The sequence below is a fragment of the Echinops telfairi genome, unplaced genomic scaffold (assembly GCF_000313985.2).
Source record: "Echinops telfairi isolate 266 unplaced genomic scaffold, ASM31398v2 ScPeMD7_14;HRSCAF=57, whole genome shotgun sequence".
In the NCBI taxonomy this organism is placed as follows: domain Eukaryota; kingdom Metazoa; phylum Chordata; class Mammalia; order Afrosoricida; family Tenrecidae; genus Echinops; species Echinops telfairi.
Genome location: NW_022103911.1, coordinates 1,118,779 through 1,137,868, shown reverse-complemented (window position 1 = coordinate 1,137,868; position 19,090 = coordinate 1,118,779). Strand labels below are relative to the sequence as shown.

The window sequence follows — 19,090 nt, the reverse complement described above, 5'->3', positions numbered from 1 at the left end:
TCAGCTCAGTCGCCCATCCCACACTGTGTCTCCAGTGCTGTCCCATGCAAGGCCATGGGTCAGCTCAGGACGCCACATCTCACCGTGGGGGCAGCCACACGGTCCTCTCTGTACACTGGGCCCTCTGGGCTACATTATAATTGATCGAATACCATCGGTCATTCTACACCCTCCTTGCCATCAATTTTAGATCCCTTGATGTTCCCCTGTCCTTGAATTTGTTGGTTCACTACTCCCTTCCCCCCGCCTTCCTCCTCTCCTATGCCTCCCCTGGCGCCCCCGGAACTGTTGGTCCCATTGTTTTCTCTTCAGATTGCTTATCTCTGCCTATCTTATGTAGCTAGATAGACGTATGAAAGAAAACACAAACAAACCAACCTATACGTAGTTCCAGGTCTATCTGCTGACCTTATTGACATATAATTCATAGATAATATAATTCAATGGTTTAGACACATTGAAAAGTTGTGCAATCAGCAGCATAATAGATTTTAGAACATTTTCTTCAGTCTCATATTCATTATTAATAGTTCCCTGAGTTTCTTTTTAACAGTTGCCATCAAATCAATTCTGATCACGGTGACCACATGTGTGCCAGAGAGCTAATCTATGGTCTAGAGCAGTGGTTCTCAACCTTAATGCTGTGACCCTTCAATACACTTCCTCATGTTGTGGTGACCCCTCAACCATAAAATTATTTTTGTTGCTACTTCATAACTGTAATTTTGCTACTGTTATGAATTGGACGACCCCTGTGAAAGGGTTGTTTGACTCCCAAAGGGGTCGCGACCCACAGGTTGAGAACTGCTGCTCTAGACAGTTTTTAAGGGTTGACTTTTTCAAAAGTAGATCACCAGGCCAGCCTGTCTTCTGAGATACCCTTGTTAAGAGTCAGTTAGTAGCTGAGTGTTTAAACTATTTGCGCCACCCAGAGAAAGAGACGAGAGCCAGGAAATACAGCCTGGGAACACTTTGGCTTGGTCTAACAAAAGGGAGAGAAACCTGTAAAAAGGAAGAAATGAAGGAAGCTAAGGCAGTCTCACATGACAACAGAAAAATATGGTTCCAAACCAAATTAAACTCACTGCCATCAAATTGATTTTCTACTCATAGTGAACAATAAGGAAGAAGGGTATGGATTCTGGGACAGAAGGATCAGGGAAGGTGACTAACAGATTTGGATATAAGATCTTGATGAGGTCAGCTCAGCAATGTGTGGCGGGAGGGAGGCCAGACTGCCAGTTTCAGACGTGAGGAAGTAGAAGCAGTAGGTGTACAGCACTTTAAGAACTTTGGTAGTAAAAGGAAACCGGTTGTAACCTAAAGGTAACAATGATCCAAGGAAGGTTTAAAAGGGAATATATTATCCAAAAGTGGTTTAAAAGCACGCAATGATATTTCCAGAGTTAATTTCTAATTTCCTGAGTTCATGGCTGTAAAAATTTCAAATTATTTTGGAACTTATATCCTGGCATGTGTATGAACCCAATTATGGTGTCAAATGCAGTAGCAATTCAGACAGTAACTAAAACTCATTTGTAATATTACTGGAATGGTCACATTAAATTCCCCTCCCATTTCTAATCTCCCAACAATTGCAACCATAACATGATGGTTAGAAGTCATTCCTCCACTGGGCAGAGTGGAAGACAGGTGCTTCAGGATGTCTGACAAAAAGGTTTGTTGAATGAACATTTATAAAACAAACTAATAGTACATGATTACTGAAAAATGTTAATCTTCTCTATTATCAAATAATTTTTCCTTGTATTTACATTTTATTTGCTTTACCCTAATTCACCCGTAATCATGCTGACATCTACTACTGATGATTATATTAGACCTAAAGTTGTTCTTAAACAAATGAATAATACAGACTTCCATCCCTGAAAGTCCTGCTTCCAATTTTCAGGAGGAAATTAAATAATGTATAAATCAAATACTGGGCTTGGGCCCAGACAGCTGAACATCGTTTTGTCCTTTCAAGGCAAAGAGGAAGTGTCTGCTGTGGCAGGGACATGCCAAGAGAAATAAAGCTTAACCTCAGCCCCATGTGAAAGTGATTTGAGTTAATCGGGGGTGTCTGCAAATAGGTTAAAAATGGGACCACATACTAACAGGGAACTTTCCATGAAGTAAAAAAAAAAGTATCAAGATTTAACCCCCACCTTAAAAACAAAGTATGTTGGGAAAATGGCACAGCCTTAGAAACTCTATGGAAGAAAGAAAATGGAAAGCAATAAGGAGGGCAGAATTGACAAACAAATCAAAGGAAAATTGAAACATATTTCCACTTCACATTGATTGTAGTCTTAAATGTTGGTTTCTTTGCTAATTGCCAAATCTGAGAGCAAGACAGGGCAGGAGAAAGAATAAATATCTAAGTATGTGAGGGTGAAGTAGTAGGAGTTCAAAACATGGTGAAGGGCCATATCTGACCTGCTCTGAGCTCCCTACTGCCACAAGGCAGAGGTAGGATAGGCCTCCATCCTCCATCTTTCTTTACCTATTCTGAGATGAACTAAACTCTACGTCTATGATAGGTTTGAGAATTCATTGCAATGGCCACACAGAACTCACAGACAATACTCACAATTGAGGCGGCTTATTGAGTTAACAGATTACTTCAAGTCAGGATCAGTAAACAGTGAGAATGTAATCATTGATGCATATCAGCGCCTCTCCTGAGCCAGCAGCCAAGTTTCTCTCTCTGGTCCTCAGCTTCTTAGCCACATGGTTACTTGGCCTCTGCCTCCAGGGGGCAGAAAATCAGTTTGTTGCTGTGCCTAACAGAGTCGGTTTTATTACTTGCTTCTCTGTTCTGTCTCAAAGTCTCCTTACCTCTGCCTCTGGTCTCAGCCTGGCTCCTTTCCCCTGTCCCATGGTCTCCATGCCACAGCTCCGGGTGCCTCTAGTATCAGCCTCCACCAATTCAGACAGAGATCTTGGATGTGTTCCACTTCCAATGGTCCTAGGCTTTCTCTCTGCTTCTAAGAGGGCTTTGGTGGAGGTGCGGTGTTAGTCTTTCAGCAGAGCACACAACCCAGAAACAAAGGGTGTGACTTGGTACACAACCTCTTCTAAGATTGAGACTTAATCCTACTTTAATCTTAATCCATTAGCAAAGCAGAGAACTCTCTTCAAATGGGATTTTTGCCACAGGTATAGAGTCCATAATTAATAATACATCGCATAAAGCATTATGGCTAGAAAAGCCATATTAATGAGTCAGGATAAAAAAAAATTGATCAGGAATTGGCAAATTTATTTTGTAAGGGGCCAGGTAATGAAATATTTTTAGACTTTGTGGACCATTTGGTTTCTGCGCCAATTACTCAAATCTGCTGCTGTAGGGCAAAAGCAGTCAGAGCCAGTAAGCAAATGAATGAATGAATGAATGAATGAATACGTTGTTGTTAGGTGCCACTGAGTTGGATATGGCCCACAGTGCCCCCATGCACAACAGAAGGAAACACTGCCTCGTCGGGCACCATCCTCAAAATTGTGCCTAAACTTAAGTACCAAGTATGATGTTCTTTTCCAGGGATTGGTCCTTTATGGTAACATGCCGACAGTATGTGGAGCAAAGTTTTGCCATTCTCAACTCTGAGGAGCATTCTGGCTGTACTTCTACCAACACAGATTTGCTTATTCTTCTGACAGTCCATGGCACTTTCAATATTCTTAGTCAGCATTGCAGTACAAATGCATCTTTTCTCAGGTCTCCCTTATTCATTGTCCAACTTTCACAAGGATATAAGGCAACTGAAAATACCATGGTTTGGGTTAGGTACACCTGAGCACTCAAAGTGAGATCTTTGTTCCTTAACACTTTACAGAATTCTTGTGTAGCAGATTTGTTCAATGCAATATATCATTTGATTTCTTGATTGTTGATTCTGGGTGCATTCACTGTCAATCCAAGAAAAGTGAAATCCTTGACAACTTCAATCTTTCCCCTATTTATCATGTCTGTTGGTTCGATTGTGAATTTTATTTTCTTTGCACTGAGTTGTAGAACTACTGAAGACTATCATTTATGATTTTATCAGTAAATGCTTCAAGTTTTCTTTGCTTTCAGCAAGCAAAGTGTGTGATCTGCATACTGCAGGTTTATGAGTCTTCCTCCACTCCTAATTCTTCTTCATAGCGACCAGTGACTTACTCCGCATACAGACCGGATAAGTCAAGTGAAGCAAGCTCTGCTGAAGGTTGTCTGAGCGACCTGCCATATACCTTTCTTGATCTTAAACCATTCAGAATCCACTGATTATCTTCTGACTTGCAGTGGCAGTTTTTTAAATATAATGTTAGAAGATAAGCCCCTCAGGTTGGCAGGTACTCAACACAGAACTGGAGAAGAGACACCGCCTCAAATTGACTATGTAGATACAACAAAGCATGTAGATACTGACAGAGCATGACTCAAGTGAGGAGAAAAAGCTGCAAATATTCATTAACCAGCAAAATATGGAGTGTACAAAGTTTGAGTCTAGAAAACAGTAAGTTGTTAGAAGTGAAATGGCATGCCGAAAGATCAATATTCTAGGCATCAGTAAGCTGAAATGGACTGGTATCAGTCATTTTAAATTGGACAGTCATACGGTTTACTATGCTGGGATTGACAAATTCAAAAGGAATGGTATGACATTCATAATCAAAAAGAAGATATTAAGATCTTTACAATGCTATTTTTTTGGGGGGTAGGTTAGCTTTTTAATTGTGATTTCAGTGAAAGTTGTTTTGTTTTTTAAAAAAAAATCATTTTATTGGGGGCTCGTACAACTCTTATCACAATACATACATTCACTGTGTAAGCACATTAAGTACAATGCTATTTGTGATAGGATAATATCGACACACCTCCAAGAAAGACCAGCTAATAAGATTATTATTCAAATTTACACACCAACCACTGAAGGCACTGATGAAGAAAGTGAAGGATTCTACCAACTGCTCCATTCTGAAATTGATCAAACATGTAATAAAGATGTTCTGGTAATTGGAATATCAAGATTGGAAATAAAGAAGAAAGACTAGTAGTTGGAAAATATGACCTTGCTGACAGAAATGAAGCTAGAGAGAATATGATACAATTTTGCAAGACTGATGACCTATGGTTGCAAATATCTTTCTCAATAAACAGAGGCAACTACATCCCATAGACCTATCAGATGAAATACATACGAATAAAATGGACTATATCTGTGGAAAGAGACAATGACTCAATATTATAAGCCAAAACAAGGCTAAGAGGCAGGTTGTGGAATAGAACATCAAATGCTCATAGATAAGTTCAAATTGAAGTTGAAGAAAATAAAAACAAATCCACAGGAGTCAAAATACAACTTCGGAGTATATTCTATCTGAATTTAGAGACTATTTCAAGAGCAGATTTGACACACTGAATACTGATGACCAAAGACCAGATGAACTGTTAGATGATAAAAGGAATGTCATACATGGAAAAAAAAACAACAATAAACCAAACCAACAACAAAACTAGGATTATTAGGAAGGAAAAGAAAAGGGAAGGGAAGGAGAAGGAAAAGACAGGGAAAAGGAAAGGAAGGACCAAACTGGATGCCAGGAGAAACTCTGGCTCTTGAACATAAGTAGCTAAAGCAAACTGAAGAAATTATGAAAAGAGGTGAACGACTTCAAAACATAATAGTAGTCCTGAATTAGATGTACATTTCTACCATCACCTCTGTAAAAACCAGGAAGTTGATGAATAGGATTCTTATAGAACAAATGTTTAATGATCATATGGCAATAAAAACTTTATAGAGTAACTGGCCTAGATTTCCAGAATCAAAGGAAAAACAAGTGTAAGATTGCTATGTTCATACTATTTTGTGAAGCAATATTATTTCTATGCACTAAGTTTTCTGATATGAAACAAACACGGATTTTCCCTTTCTACCTTAAAAGACAAAATTTTAATATCTGGTAGGTGTCTCACAACTGTAGCCCTAGTTACTTTACCTAATGCAGTTAGCCTAAGTTACTTAGGGTGGTCTCCCTATGGGATTTTTAAACTAGCTATACTGCTCAGCGGCAAACAGGTTGGTTGTGGATGTCACCTGGAAGGGCCAGATAACTGAGAATCTTCTCATATTTGTCTGTTAGAGACTAAAAGGCTGGGTACTGCTATCTGGTAAGTCAACAGAGACAACCTGAGACTGTTTTAAGATGTGAAGAATCTTATTGTTCGATGTGCTTGGTCAAGGTCAACAGTTGTTTCCTGTAGCTATCCTGAAACATGAATTAATATAAAACAGCTATATGTAACTATGCTAGGTGTGAATTCTGTAGTAGAAAATGTATACTGTGTATTCCAATTCCAAACAGAGAACCATCATGACAGCCTAGTTTAACGTCGGCCTTCTCCTTTTCCCTAAATTGGAGTTAGTGAATTGGTTTGACTGTCCTAGAGCATAACCCTTATTAGCAGTAACACAACTATGATATAGATCACAAGTGCTTCCCTCTTCTTTTTTTTTTTGTAATCTTATACTTCTCTTTATCTCTTTCAGTAAAGGAGTCCTTTCTGTTTGGGAATGGTTCCTTAGGTTTTCCAATCCTTTGATAATCTAGACATACTGTCCCATCCCTCAGCCCCCAAAGATAGTTGCATGATCCGGCCAGTCCACTAATGACCTTTTGTAGAGAATTCTGGAAATAAAACTATGGGTGGGGAATGGTTTCCTTGGAAGATGTGAACCTAGGGGCTGTTGTAGCACTTCTCTGTGGAGAAGGTTGATATATCGCCGAAGTGAATGGAATTTATATGTAGAGAGAAGTATAAAGAGGCTTCAAACACTTCACAGTAAAATTGAACCAAGAGATAATGGAGAGTGTCCATGAACTTTTTAAGTGCCCTTATACTGAAGACAGAGAGTCAGAGAAAGAGACAATCATAAGATCGATTATCTCTCTTAGCTAGTTCCACTCTGCCTTTCTTGTGGTGTGGTATAAGAGGATACATTTCCCCTCTTGCTTAGTTTGACTACTGCATGAACTAAATAATGAGTGAGATTTCTGTTACTAAACAAACCCTGACTAAAACATGTGAGAAATAACATTTGCTAGAGAAGAAAATGCCGTATAGAAATGATGTTCACACGTGTTAAGTGTCCAAATAAAGTCTCCTCAACTTATTCTCTCCTGTTGTTTTGGGCTTTAAAGACAATGTTCTCAAAGTGTGGTCCTTAGACCAGCAGTGCACCTATCCAGCATCTTATTACAAATGCAAATTCTTGAGTTCCACGTTAGTCCTAATGAATAAGAAACTCTGAGGGTCAGGTCCATAATCCAAGTGATTTTAAGGTAAGCTATGGTTTGAGAACTGCTTAGACTAACCTGTCTTTCAAGGATGCTTGGCTGATTCTATTTTATCAGTAGACTAGAAAGGAGAGATGCTGTTCATGAACTTGGAGCCTGACTATGGAAAAGGATCTGAATTCTAGTTGAGTTGAATAAATATTAAGAAAGGTCAGAAGCAATTTCTCTATGCTTAGATGTGTCTTTCTAAATACAGACTTGCCACTGAAGGAACTTGGACTTCTGGAGGTTAAAGCTAACGGCTACTCAGGTATGGAGTTAGTGCTCATAAGAGCAATAACTAACAGCTGGTTTTGGTACCAACACACCACCCACCTAAGAAGCAACATGCCTAATGATTTAGTTAGGAGGCAGAGCTGGGAGGAGCTGGCACTGGAAATGTAAAAGTGGTGTTTGAAATGTTTTGATTGTAGAAGTAGTAATTATGGGCTGCTGTCATTTTTCTTTTTTACTCCTATCAAATTAACACCTCATTTTATTGCCATCTTTGCCTGCTCTCCTTCATCAGACCTTAGCAATGAATTCTGAAAATAGTCCTCGACCAAATGTTAAAAGGTGCGTGCACATTTCTCAGATAACCTCCTTACCCAATAGATACTATTGAATTCTATGTAATCCAACAAATAATCACTCAGAGCGTATTAGTCTTTTACAACGTGTACCTGTGTTACCCCTTATTCTGCCAGGGCTGGGAGTAGAAGTGGGGAGGAGATCAAGAAACAAAGGGGAAGGAGGGGAGATAGGAAAAGCCAAATCAAAGGAAACCAAGAGAATCTTGTTCTCCAGATATTCACAAAGTGATTTGTGTTGTTTTCAAATATTTTGAGTTATGTTTAAGTCTTTTAACGAAAGATCTTCCTTTTGGGGAAACTTCTAAGGCCAATGCAACCATCTTGAATACTGTTATTTGGCATAGGGAAATGGACCAAGAAAAAAAGAGGACACTTCTCTCCCCTGGGAGCTATTAAATTTTAAATTCGGAAGCAGCAAATACATGGAAGTTTGCATGCTTCATTTGAATAAATTAAAAGTAAATGATTAGGGCCAATTTATGAGAGCCAAGTACATTTTTACGGAACCAGTAACTCACTGTACATAGGATCAATGTGTAAAACAAGTGTCTATGCATGCTTTTTTAGAGAATTCGGAGCACATTTTTATCATTTTGTTTTATTTTAGAGGTTTATAATAGCTGCTTCTTTGCTGCTGAGACACAAGATCACACAAATAATAGCATATTTGTTGGCATGTTCTTGGTCAGGAATGCAATCCTCAGTTATAACACAGTTTGTAGTTCTTAGCTTTGCAGTACTATTTCTAGGAATGCACTGTGGTGGAAAACCGAGCTGGCTTAATCATCCACATGTAAGTCATTCAGGTTTTAGGGCAAGGAGAGTCACAGGGAATAGAAAGGCAATGTGTAATGAAAACAGCCAATGGAGAAGAGGGCAAACTCAACAAGTCCCCCCTAACAATTTTCTTTCATCGTTCATTTCCACTCACCCCGATTTAATAGTCATAATTTCTTTCTTCTGCTTTAAAGCAAACATATGTCAAAGTTAGCCAGGGTGTCAATTCTAAACTAAACCCACTGCTGCTGAGTTGTCTCTAACTTATGGAGACACTGTAACAAAGTAGAACTGCTTCTTAGGTGATACATCTCTAGGGGAAACAGACAAGCTCATCTTTCTCCTTTGGAGCTGCTGGTGGGCTTGAACTGCTAATCTTGCAGTTAGGAACCCAACCCTTAGCCCATTGTTGGCATCAGGGTCCCAAAATATGTACAACAATTTTAAAACCTAAAAGTTAACTAGCCTATGGCATTGCTTCCTTCTCTAAATGTTTGTCTGCACAAAGTCTCTGATATCTAACAACACCAAACATTGTGCTCCTCATTGGCAGCCTAAGTTCTCAAGCTCTGATAGTATCTGAATTAGGATGTCTGATCCAGGCGTAACATCCCAAATGTAGCATGTTTTTTGGCTGCATCCATTATAAAACTCATAATATATATTTTAAATGTGCTAGCGATTTGCTTGCTAATACTGGAGACAAAATATTCAGAACTTTTAATTTTAGTATGAAAGCATTTCCTGTTAGCCTTGAAACTGTTCCTAAAAAATATGATGAAAAACATCTGGATCCCTACCTTTTTTCCTCTGTCCATAAGACAGTTCAAAATTATGCCAACATACACACTCATACCTTTAGATCTCTTACAAAGTAAAGTAGTCATTGTGGCCAGAACGTAAATATCTAAAGTACCAGTACTTCTGGCCAACTTAGCAAAATAGCATTAAAGAATCCAAAAAAGAAAATAATAAAAATAGAGGAAAATAAAAACCCTAAGATCTAAAATCTTATGGTACCAGCTTACTTAGAATTACTAGTTATAATAACCAAAGAAGCACAATACCATGTAATGACTGCCTTTTTGGTTATTGTGGTAGGCAGAATAGCAGCCTCTTTAAAGATGTCCATATTCTAGTGCCAGGAATTTGTAAATGTCATGCTACGTGGTACGGGGAAATCAGGCTGTAGAGGGAATGAAGTTGCAATTTTTAAAAAAGGGAAGATCATCCCGATTACTTGGGTAGGCTCAAGGTGATCACAGCTCACTCACTGCCACTGAGTCAACTCTGACTCAGTGATCCCACAGGACAGAGCAGACGGCCCTGTGTATTTCCAAGGCTGTAACTCTTTACAGGAGCAGAAAGCCCTTTCTTTCTCCAGAAGAGCAATTAAGGGAAGTATCAACTGCCGACTTTCTGGTTAGGAGCCCAACTTGTAACCAATTATGTCACTAAGGAGCTTTAAATATTGAAGGGGGCATATATAAGAGATTTTTAAATGTTTCCTTGCTAGATTTAAAGATGGAAGAAAGGACTGAGCTCCAAGGAATGCAGGACGCCTCTAAAAGCTGGAGTAGGTAATCTCCAATTCAACTCCTACAGTCTCCAGAAACGAACAAGAGTCCTGTTGACATACTGAACCTCCAGAACTGTGTGTTGTTTTAAGTCCCACAATTTGTGGTAGGTTACTATAGCAGCAGCAAATTGAGTTATTTATAAATGAATGCATGCCATTAATTAGAAGTGGCACTAGTAGTAAGAGCATAGCTATTCTGTTTTGAGTAAGTACTATATACATACATATACGATGGGGTACCACCCTAAACCCAGAATTGTGCTGTGCAGAGCGGAGCTTTCATAGTACGCATTTTTCCTTGCTCTGAGTTAGTCACCTGGGAAGGTTCTCTCTGGTCACAGTGAGTTTTTTGGTAAAAGGAGTTTTGTGTGCACCTCGATTTTTGTGATGGCCTATTTAAGAGAACAGTGTGTGGCTGTGAAATTGTGTTTGCTGCTCAGGAAAAATGCCGCAGAAACGGTTGTGCTGTTGAACACAGCTTACAAGGACAGAGCTATGGAAAAAACTCAAGTGTATGAGTAATTGTCTCGTTTCAAAAAAGGTGAAATGTCGATTGATGGCAAACCCCATTCTGGACATCAACTTCTCGAACAGACAAAAATGTCACTTGAAGGGCATTTGTAACAGTCCTCCAGTCACACTGCTCATCAAGCTTTCTAGTTGGAGATTGTGGAACAGTGTGGGCCAAAAAAGGTCTCCTTTGCCAACATGACAATGCACCTGTTCACACAGCCCTTTCAGTGTGCCAGTTTTGGGGAAAAAAACAGCTCACCTCTCTTGCTCTATACACCTCACTCACCTGACCTCACTCTGTGATTTCTTTTTGTTTCCACAAATGCAGAGGGACATGAAAGAACAGCGAGTTTATGATTCAGAAAAGGTAAAGAAAAAAATGATCCAAACAGGTAAGTTAGAATAATGTTTCCAAGAATGTAATCACAGATTTGATAAATGTATTAAGTGTAATGGACAATACTTTGAAGGTGAAAAGGTTGTTTTGTAAAAAAATCCAAATACATAGTTTTGGGGGGGAAAATCCATTTTGGGGGGTACCCCCCTCATATACCATACATACTCGAGTATAAACTGAGTTTTCCAGCACATTTTAAATGCAGTTTTTGCTGTAAAATTAGGTGCCTCAGCGAATATTCAGGTCAGCTTATACTCGAGTATATACGGATACTCACTTTTTATAATACCTATGAAAGTAGTGCTACTACCATTTTACATAGGCTATCTATTTTATGCATAGTAATAGAACCAATAAGTGGCAGGGCTAATATTTGAACCAAGGTCCACCTAACTACTTTTACTGGCATTTCCTTAACCAGATAAACTGACTTTTTAGAAGATTCTAGCACACTACTTAAACCTCACAAAAATGATGTTACTTGGTACTGTACATGGTACTGTATGGTTCTATCATAAACTTGAACTTAAAATGTAAGAAAATGGATTAAGGTATTTATTTGTATGTAAATATTTATTCCCAATTCCTTAAATATATATATATTTTGGGTGGCACAGGTTTTTTTTAATTAGATCTTGAAATTAATTGAAAATTTTAGGCAAGTTTGGGGCTGTCCACACTTCTGACATTTATTTTAGACAATGGAAAGAGAATAATTTGTTTGTGTATAGAGTAGAGCAAGTAATTGTCTATGTCATGCCAAAAAGGGTTAATTGACTAGTGATTTGGCTCAAATCAACTCAAAACCTTAGTTTATACTTCAGAAATTTTCCCTTATGAAAATCCAATAGAAACAATTCCCTCTTTTGCATGATTGGTTGGAGTTTTTTTTTTAGATCAGTAGCCTCCAAATACTGTTCCATCTGTTTAAAAAAAAAAAAAGAGAGGAGAAAGAAAAATATAGGCAAATGCTTCCACTATATGATTTGTTTGTTTTTTCAATTTTCCAATTGTTGCTGGCTGAGTTGGCTCCATCTCATGGCAGCCCTCTGAAGCCCTGCCCACTCCCATGGCAGGCTCCATCCCTGCAGAAGGACTGCTGCCCGGTCAAGAGAAGGTCTGAGAAAAAGAGGAGGACCACCAAGGGCATGGAGTGACAGAGAGAAACAATGGGCTCAAATATACCCCACATCCCCGAAAATAAGACCTATTTACAGTTTTGCCTCTCACTGAAATACAAGGCACCCCCTGAAAATAAGGCCCCCCAAAAGCTACTGTAACTCTGGACCGTAGTGGTGGGTGCCACCGCACAGCTCACTGCTGGCTGCAGTGCAGCTGAAGACAGGAAGTGCGAGGTCTCTTTTAATAAAACAGTAAACAATAAACGTGTACCGTATTCTTCTTCATGGAAAAATAAGACATCTCCTGAAAATAAGACCTAGTGCATCTTTGGGAGCAAAAATTAATATGACACTGTCTTATTTTTGGGGAAACAGGGTCGCAACAATTCTGAGGCTAGCACGGGACCTGGTGGTGTTCTTTCTGTTGCATACCAAGTCCCGAGAAGTCGGGAATGACTGGACAGCACCTACTCACACCACCTCATTGTCACGGCCTAGGCCATTGTTGAAGTCACCATCGAGTCATCCAGCATCCTAGCTAGTAATATTGTTAGACAGTATTCTTTAGTGACCAGAGAAGAACTGTGTTCTATGGAATTTTCATTGATTAAATTTTGAAAGTAGATCTCCAAGTTGTCTTTTTATTCTAAAAGATCCACTGAAACCTTTTACCATGGGTGACTTTGAGATTATTTGTAAAACCAGTAGTGTTGCTTTCAGAACCACCACAGAAGCCACCAAAGTGTGACAAACTGACAGAGGGGTAGCAAGCTTATCCATCATAATACACGTAATGGGTAGTAAGGAATCCTCAAATGATATAAATTGTTAATGCACTTTGCCGATAACCAAAAGGTAAGAAGTTCATATTTGCCCAGAAGCACTCTGAAGAGCAACCTAGAGATCTACTTGCAAAAAAAACCAGCCATCGACTATGCCACTGATATTTCAAATGCCAGCAGGGTCACCCAGGATAAACAGGTTTCAGCAGAGCTTCCAGACTAACATGGACTAGAAAGGAAGACGACTTGGTTCCTTAAATACATTTTATATTGCAAAATGTGTTAAGATTTTATCACATTTGCAAAATACACTAATTGTATTAGTAAATGTAAAACACACTAATTATTATAGTAATTTACTTATTATTACATTTGAGTCAATAGATCAATGTATTAGTAATCTACAGCTAAAATAGTATCAGCAATGATAATTCTACCTACCATTTTTGAACCTTTTGCTGTTCATCTTTATAATGAATAGTCACTTCTTTTATTCTTCAACGAATTGAAGATTTAGATTCATAATTCTTGGTTCATAATATGTACAGTTATTTTATATGAATGATATAGTCTGTACCATGATCCTATGAAGTATGTATTGTTATTAAAATTCCTATATATGAAAAAAGCTGTCCATGGTCATAGAGCTTGTAAATGTCAGAAATGGAATTCAAATTCAAGTTTGACTATTCTAGAAGTTGAGTTATTTACTTCCCTGCATTACTGTCAATTTGTATGTAAGTTTTGTATGTATTTCTTCTGGTTGAAGCTTAAAATCGACGATGACAACAAGAACAAACAAAAACCCCTCCTGTCTTTCTCTACCAGAGACCATGTGAAATCAGTAATAAGGCAACACTTCATTTGTTTCAGATTTCTTTAGAATAGTCCTAACTCCTAGGATTTGTTCAGTGTCCTCAAGAGTGCATGGCATTATTTACAGAAGACACATTACAGATTAAGATGGAAAATTTCCTCTTAAAACTACAGCACATAACTTATATAATATAGAAATGCATCTCATTTTTGGACCTTGAAGCTCCAAGAAAAAGCACCACTATTGCACGTTATGCATTTGTAACAGGTCTTATATTCAACCTCATAAACAGGGATAAAGGGTTATTATACCGTATGGCCACCTGTGGTTGTTTACATTTAAATGAGAATGGCAGAAGTTGGAAGTAGGGAAAAGATAACCATCTGAAAATCTGTCTGAGGAAAAAGTACCACAGAGAAAAAAACTCAGGTGAACATAATCGAATCCAATTACAACTGATCTCAGCACACTTGGATTCAAATGCTTACAACATCTGTGCAACTTTAGAAACAAGTAGAAGCATGCTTAGTCATGCAGCAATTAAGGTGCATTTCTATTCTGACCCATCAAGCAACTTCCTCTAGGATCTTTCTTCTTACTGAAAATTATGGCCCTCCGTAAACTTGACTTTGACCAAAACGTTTCAAATTACAATGCTGCCAGCATTCTGGTGAGGTGGACTGATGACTATTCATTATGGATTCTTGGATACTTTCTCTCAAAAAGGAATGACATTTTCTCATTATCAGATGGCCTGTAATAACGCACATGGGCTATTCTAGTGGAGAATCCAATGATCATTTTCAGATTAAATCAGTGCCTAAAGCGCTTGTACCAGAGCTGCTGGTTCAGAGAACTGGGTAACAGGAGCTAGTAGGGGTTACAGAAATTATGTACCATTTTATGTAATTAATCTGAACCTTGCTCAAACTAACTCTGAACCAAACCTTATCATCAAATATCAAAACTCATACCCAGGCTAACAGGGAAGTGAATGAGGTTTCTCTTGGTGAGTGATTGAGCCTTGTAAAAGCAATTGGACTATAGTAAAGACTCAACTGCTTTAGATATTCTGAAAAGAACATACGCTGATTTACAGAGGAAATTGTAGCACCTTTCATAAAAGTGAAATTGCCTATGCTGGCCTAACTTGATTAACCTGGTGATTAAGGGAGCCCTAGTGACATCGTGGTATGTGTTGGGCTTGTTACTGCAAGGTTAGCAGCTCGGAACCACAAGCCGCTCTGCAGAAGACGGGATTTTTCATACTCTTCTAAGAGTTAGTCTTGGAACTCACAGGGGCAATGCTGCCCTGTCCTATGGGGTCACTGTACGAGTTGGCTTCAGCTCAATGGCCATGAGTTCGGTTTGATTTTTGGTTTAAACACTCTAAAGATTCTGAAGTCTTAACACTGGTCCCAAAAGCATTATATTTGGAAAGCTGAAATGCTGTGATTACAATGGACATTTATTAAAATAATTGAGAAAATGCTTGAAGAATATGTTGAATACTAATTAATATACACAGATGTTTCAAAAAGTTCATTAGGAAATGAAATGAATGGAAACCCAGGAGCCACCTCAGCTATGCTTTTCCAGGCGGCCGTTAACATGGTGGACAGTTAGACTGAGCGTGCCTACCAGAAGCAGTCAGCCTTCTTTCAAAATAAAATGAGGGTTCTGTTGGGAGAAGCTGGCAAGGAAAAGCTCCCACATTACTACTATAAGAGCACTGGTCTGTATGGATTGGGATAACAGTTGTATGAGCCCCTAATAAAATGTTAAAAAAAAAAAGAAGTTAAAAAAAAAAAAAAAAGAGCACTGGTCTGGGCTTCAAGACTCAAGGAGGCCACTGACAAGAAAGGTCCCTTCATCAGCAACATCTCCACCCGAGGGCGGATTCTGTCTGGCGTGTGACCAAGATGAAGATGCAGAGGACTATTGTCACCTGCCGAGACTACCTCACTACATCCACAAGTACAACTGCCTTGAGAAGTGCCACAGAGCCTGTCTATGCATCTGTGCTCCTGCTCCAGGGACATCCAGATAGGTGACATCGTCACCATGGGCAAGGGCCGGCTTCTGAGCAAGACCATGTTCTTCAAGTGCTCAAAGGTCATCAAGGCAGCTGGCACCCAACTGCAGTTTCAGAAGTTCTGAGCCACAACGGTATTTGTGTCCCACTCAAAAAAAAAGTGAGAATATACCGAAAATTTCACATAACTTTTTGAGTCCCTCATCCCATGCAGGCTAATTCTTTGTGATACTAAATAGAAGATTCTCAAGCACCCTGAAGGCTTTAAAAGCCACATTTCTTTCCTAAAAAGCCACAACAGAAGTTTAATTTGGAGGGGAAAAGTATGACTGAAACACCTAACAAAGATGGGGCCTAAGCTAAACAGTAATTACATAAACCAGATCACTAAGAAGTTACTTGCTACTTCAGTATGTTCACACCTACCTTCTTGTCTAGAAAACAGTATTAATATACAGTTTAAATAAATGTAAATTTAGCTTACTTAAGCCTTCTTTGGCGGTATGTGTGTGCGCATTAAATAATATATTTTAATGTTTATTCTTTGTTCTGCTAGCTTTAGACAATGTATCTTGATTTCTGACTTTGTTAAGATTAGTACATTAATGGTATTTTCTTCAATATGCTTCTATTTCCCCATCCTCTTCCCAACTTCATTACTGTTAGTGTTGATAAATCTTCTGTTCTGTAACCTTTTGAATCTTTTGAACAGACAGATTCTAAAATTGAAAGATCAATAAAAAACATTTAAGAATCTTATCTAACCGCACGCCTCCAGCCAATATGCATGTACTTTTAAAGTAACATTTTCCTTTCTCAGATACTAGGGTCTTCTGCCGTCAATCCATAATAGCTAGTCTATGGGAACCCTTTCCCGGTCACTGAGACCTTCCTCTTGGAGCATTCCATTGCTCAGCTTCATGTCCTTTCTTAAGTTAATATGAATACATTTTTAAACGATAGTTTGACGTATACTTCACATATCATACAAAAAGAGTTGTACAATCATCGCCATAATCAATTTTTTTTACCGTGTTCTTGATCTGCAGCCCGGTTCTTATTCCAAGACTTTCCATTTTTGCTCCTTATCCCTTCCTACTTACTAATTTCTTCTTTAGCTAGCAGACAACAAACTTTAAGTGTAACTTCATTAAAAACAGTGTAGTTGTATCCCTTCTAGAGTATTAGGAGATCCATTTTTCAGCCCTGACACATGACTAAAAGTTTGGCTGGGCATAAATTTATAAATTTCCTCAAGGTGTTAAGGATATCCTGCACTGCCAGTATCTGTGCCCGTCCCTGTTCCCCACCTTCTGCTCACTAAAAACACTTGAAATCATTCTAAATCATTATCACGAGTAGTAGTAATGTGCTGTGGTATGATCTGCATGGCTAGTTGTTAGAAACTGGGCTTCTACTCCCTGGAACGGCTGGGGTCTTGGACACCCAGAGTGGGCAGCATGTGCCAGCACTGACTTGATGGTAGTGAGTGAGAAGGAAAATTAGAATTGAAAAATACAAACTTTAAAGTCATCTATACCTGGTTTATTCTGGTTCTACTTGTTAGCAAAGGGTTACTTTAAGCTAGTTTCTTCTTTTATTGTGTACTGATTTGTACCTCACAAGATGTTTGTATTAGAGTACTTATGTAAAATACATATTATTATGTCCAGCAATATTAAGTGTTCAACATATGGAACATTAAAATATCATTGATTGAAAAAAATATCATTGATTGATATTAATACTTTAATATATTGCCGAGTATGTAATGAAGATCAATCAAGAATCTAATGCCTATGCATTTATAATTTTTTTCTAATAAAAATCTAAACAATCATTTTCACTAAAATCAAGTGGAAGTTGTTTCTACCAAGAGAGTAAGTAGCTAGGAAGTGTCTGTCTTCTGTGTCTTTGTGAGCTTCTGCAGGTGGATATGGTCCCCTCTGGTCGGACCTGATGCTTGAAGAGACGGTTTTCAAAATTCTATTATATTTTAATTCTATTTTTCCCACTAACTTTTTTGAAGTCCCTCATATTTCTGATTCCTGAAGTTTCAGCTCTGACGTAGTATCTGCCCAGAGAATAAGAGACGCTGCAAAGTGGTAATGTGATGTGAAATGTAAGCAAAGCAACACCAATACCATGGCATAATCAAAGTGCAACCCATGTTGGGATCTGAGCGGGAATGGTACTGGCGAACAGCTAATCAGCATGAAGATATAGGGAAGGTAAGTTCATGAGGTCATGACAGAGTCGTAAATAATCAATGTGTAAACAGCAAAAACCTAGAGGTGAACTTCATGTGTAGTCAGTAAAGAAAGGTCTAGTGAGCAAATGTTGGTATTTTCATTACATCAGAACACAAAGAGACTGGGTCATCTGTCAACAGCCATCTTTGAAAATGGAAAGCAAAACATTTTCTAGCAGACAGAAGCTCAACAGTGTGACTCTGACAGCTGGTATTATCTGAACATCTAGACTGAGTGTTGACATCTGCACTGCCTTTGCTGCCTCGCCGAAGCATTTATACGTTGATGCGAAAGATCACTCTTGCCAACTCCTCAAAGCATATTACCATGCATTATTGATTATTCTAAACTTTTCAAAGTTAGTGTAAGGAAATCTTCACATTCCAAAGAGAAAGTCAGAATTAACAACACCATTTGTGGCATTAAAAAAAAACCAAAACCTGTGACATATTAGGAATAATTCAGCCCACGGAAGAGTTTGAACTTTTAAGACCAGAATAGCTTTTCTTGTCTAAAGCACACATGAACCTGAATTTATTCAAATGCATGTGCATCACAGTTCCATCAAATGATGAGTGGGGATCTGCAATACCCAGGGAACGCACACTATTCCCCTGGGTGAGTAAGCTAGTTAGAGGGAAAAAGAGGAAAGCTTGATGCAGAGGATCATGAGATCCTTCAAGCCATCAACCTTGCATGAAAAGCCATATATAATAAAGCTTGCAGGCCAGGCCACAGAAACCAAACTGTAATCCAGGGATGACAGTCACACGTGCAAACTGTAATCCAAGGATGACAGTCACATGTGCTCCCCGAGAGCTCTGCGTGGCTGTGCTCCCGCTGACAGAAATCCATGGATAACTCCTAAACTACTGGTAACAAAAAGATCCGAATTTAA

General features: G+C 38.6%; 1 protein-coding gene and 1 pseudogene across 1 annotated transcript in view; one reads left to right on the top strand and one right to left on the bottom strand.

The window, feature by feature from the left end:
• Positions 1–19,090, bottom strand: part of SPATA5 (spermatogenesis associated 5) — a 329,712-nt gene that overhangs the window by 35,053 nt on the left and 275,569 nt on the right. The gene's annotated exons all lie outside the window — the stretch shown is intronic.
• On the top strand, positions 15,517–16,065 carry LOC115868597 (annotated as a pseudogene).